The sequence below is a fragment of the Prionailurus bengalensis genome, chromosome B4 (genome assembly GCF_016509475.1).
Source record: "Prionailurus bengalensis isolate Pbe53 chromosome B4, Fcat_Pben_1.1_paternal_pri, whole genome shotgun sequence".
Lineage (NCBI taxonomy): Eukaryota > Metazoa > Chordata > Mammalia > Carnivora > Felidae > Prionailurus > Prionailurus bengalensis.
Window position 1 is genome coordinate 124,876,870 of NC_057358.1, and position 3,552 is coordinate 124,880,421.

Consider the following 3,552-nt stretch of genomic DNA (forward strand, 5'->3'; position numbering starts at 1 on the left):
GAAAGGAGTGAGGGAGCAACTATGCTCTCTGGAGGAAGCACAAAGGTCCTGAGGCAGAAGTGTGTATGTTCTGTTCAAGAAACAGCAAGGAGTCCTGTGTGGCTGGAATGAGACTTAGCTGGAGGCCAGTCATGAGACTTGTGGGCCACCATCAGGTCTTGGGCTTTGACTCTGAGTGAGACAGGAGCCACCGAAAGGGTCTGGGCAGAGAAATAGCCCACTCTGACTTGTGGTTCAATGCGATGATTGTGGAGAGCTGAGTGAGGGGCAATGGTGGAAGCAGGAGGAGGACCCGTAAGGATGCTGTTTCAGTAATCCAGGTGAGAGGGATGATGGCTCAGACCAGGGTAGTCGTAGAGGAAGTGGTGAGAAAGTGCTGCATCATTTGAGCAATAGATCATTTGGGAGTAGAGCCGACAGGCAGGATTTGCTAATGATTGAATGAGGGGTAAGAGAGAAAGAGAAAGGTGGTTAAGGATGCGTCCAAAGCTTTTGGCTCAAGCAGTCAGAATACTGGAATTGCCCTTTGCCAAAATGGCAGAGGATGGGAAGATCCAGGAGCTGGTATGAGATCATCTGTGAGGGTCTACTGTTCTAAGCGCCTGGTCTGTATGAACTCATTCAGTGCTCACCACAATTCTCTAAGGTAGGGCCTGTTGTTATGCCTGTTTTATAGACGAGGAATCAAGGTATCGCTCTACAATGTACTTCAGATTCCACAGCTTAAATGGTGATAATAATACTCCCGAGGGTACCACTTCATTGTCTTTCAGGGAAGACAGATGACTAAATAAACAGTGACAACAAAAGCTAGAGCTAATGGTAAGGCAAATCTGAGAAGGCTGTAGCTGTACAAAGCAGAAGCGTCTTCCAAAGTTTGGGGATCAGGGAGACACGAGGGAGTGGGGAAGACTTATGAGAGGAAGTGATATTAAGCTGAAATGTAAAGGATCAATAGCCATGCTAATAGAAGTTTTAGGAGGGGGGATAGGAAAAGAAAGAGAGTATTCCAGGTAAAGGTTATTCCCAGGAACTTTTACAAAAAAAAAAAAAAAAAAAGCAGGGGGGTGGGGAGGAGAAGGATTTTGAAGAATTAAAAGAATTTCGGTATGATGTTTATATCTCTTTTGGAAATATTGTTATTGGTTGGTCCCTAGAGAGTTTCTCCATAAACACGGTAATGTTTCAAGGGTTCCCTATTCCTGGTGTCTTTATAATGTACCTCTGAAGGAGCAGAGGTTTGCTGTCCTTGAATACTCATCAGGTTCCTGTGGTTCCTCAACTGTGCCCACAAGTTCCTGCCTCTGGGCTTTGGACTTCCTGTTCTCATTAACAAGGACACTCCAGTTTCCTGTACCCCTTCCTGGGTCCACACCCACCAGGTGGACTAGAGGGTCTCTCTCCTTCCATGACACCCAATGAAAAGCATGATCAGAGAACATAGAAGATAAGTTATGGACAGATACTATTTACTTATCTGACCATGTCCCTACTAAGGTTGTCAGCAGAGTCTTTATAAGTCAGGCTAACACAATGTTGTCAATCCTGAGTGGATACTCAATTCTTTTCCTCCTGAAATGCATGGATACATACATTTTAATTTACCATCCTTTACTTTTAGTGGTGCTGCTACTGGCTTTTTGATTTTCTGTTCTGGTTCCACTCCCAGCAGAATTATTAATTTACTTAAGAACTTTAAATATAGACTGCATTGTTCTAGCGTCTTTAAGCTGACTTTGTTGGATTTTTGCTGGCAGACAGGCTTTGTGCAACACTGGGATGCTGATGGCTGAGCTATTTTTCAGGGACATCTGCTCATTGACTACTCTTCTGGGGATGATGATGTGGCTTGCTGATAATGTCTGGCTTAAGAACCAGGCAAAAGCCAAAATGTGTAACAATTCTCTTGAATGCATGCTCGTATATCCAAAGAAAGAGCATAGAAAACTATTCATAGCCTAGTTTCTAAGGATCATGTCTGTGAGTCAGGAATCCCAATCCAGAGACAATGACTGTGATGGGACAGAGCCCAAGGCATCTTCGAGAGCAACTAGAATGAAATTGTTGGCAGCTTTGATGACACGAACCTCTCTGAGTCCCTTCTCTGTGACATCTACACCTCTGGTTTTGAGAGGCCTTTGGCCATCCAGCAGCAAGACATTCTTCCTTGCATCAAGGGTTATTACGTGATCGCTCCAGCCCAATCTGGGACTGGGAAAACAGTCGCTTTTGCCATGTGGATCCTGCAACAGATTGAATTGGATCTAAAGGCTCCAAAGGACTTGGTCCTGACACCCACTAGAGAATTGACTCAGCTGATACGGAAGGTAATCATGGCATTTGGAGATTATGTGGGTACGTCCTGCCACACTTGCATTGGTGGGACCCATGTGCATGCTGAGGTACAAAAGCTACAGATGGAAGCTCCCCATATCGTTGTGGGTACCCCTAGTCATGTGTTTGATATGCTTAACTAGAGATCCCGTCTCCCAAATACATCAAGATATGTGTACTGGACAAAGCTGATGAAATGTTAAGCTGTGGATTCAAGCGCCAGATCTATGACATATTTCGAAAGCTCGACAACAACACCCAGAGGGGTTTGCTGTCAGCTGCAGTGCCTTCCGATGTGCTTGAGGTGACCAAGAAATTCATGAGGGACCCCATTCAGATTCTGGTCAAGAAGGAAAAGTTGACCCTGGAGGGTATCCGCCAGTTCTACATCAATGTGGAATGAGAAGCGTGGATGCTAGACATTCTGTGTGACTTTGTGTGAGACCCTGACCGTCACCCAGGCAGTCATAATCGACACCGGAAGGTTGGTTGGCCCGCTGAGAAGATGCATGCCCGACACGTCGCGGAGTCTGCCACGCATGGAGATGTGGACCAAAGGGAGTGAGATGTGATCATGACGGGGGTCCGCTCTGGCTGTAGCAGAGTATTGATTACCACTGACCTGCTGGCCAGAGGCACTGATGTGCAGCAGGTCTCCTTAGTCATCAACTATGACCTTCCCACCAACAGGGAAAACTGTATCTGCAGAATCAGCCCCGGTAGATGATTTGACCATAAGGATGTGGCTTTTAACATGGTGACAGAAGAAAACGAGAGGACTCTCTGAGACATCGAGACCTTCTACAACACCTCCATTGAGGAGATGCCCCTCGGTGTTGCTGACCTCATCTGAGAGGGGTTGTCCTGCTACATCCCCCTAGCCGGGGTCCAGTCCTTGGGGGACTAAAGAGAAACAGGATGGGGGAGGGGAGGGAGCTAAGGGATGAATATCTGGTCTTGTCTTTTCTTTTCCTTCGAATGAATGTCACATTTTGAGCCCCCCCCCCAAAAAGAAACCTGTTCATAGTAGCTTTATCATAGTAGTCTAATAACTGGAAATAATGAAAAGTTCATCACTATGAGAATGGCAAAACTAACTTTGGTGTTTCGTATAATAGAATACTACTGTGCAATAAAAAGAAACAAATCATGGACTCAACAAAAGGGATGAATCTCACTGACGGAGAGAAAATGCCCTGACGGAAGAAACACACTGTG

At 45.7% G+C, this 3,552-nt stretch overlaps 1 pseudogene; it reads left to right on the forward strand.

Annotated features, from left to right (window-relative positions):
• The first annotated feature begins 1,963 nt into the window (after nucleotides 1–1,963).
• Nucleotides 1,964–3,177, forward strand: LOC122472629 (annotated as a pseudogene).
• Nucleotides 3,178–3,552: the final 375 nt, after the last annotated feature.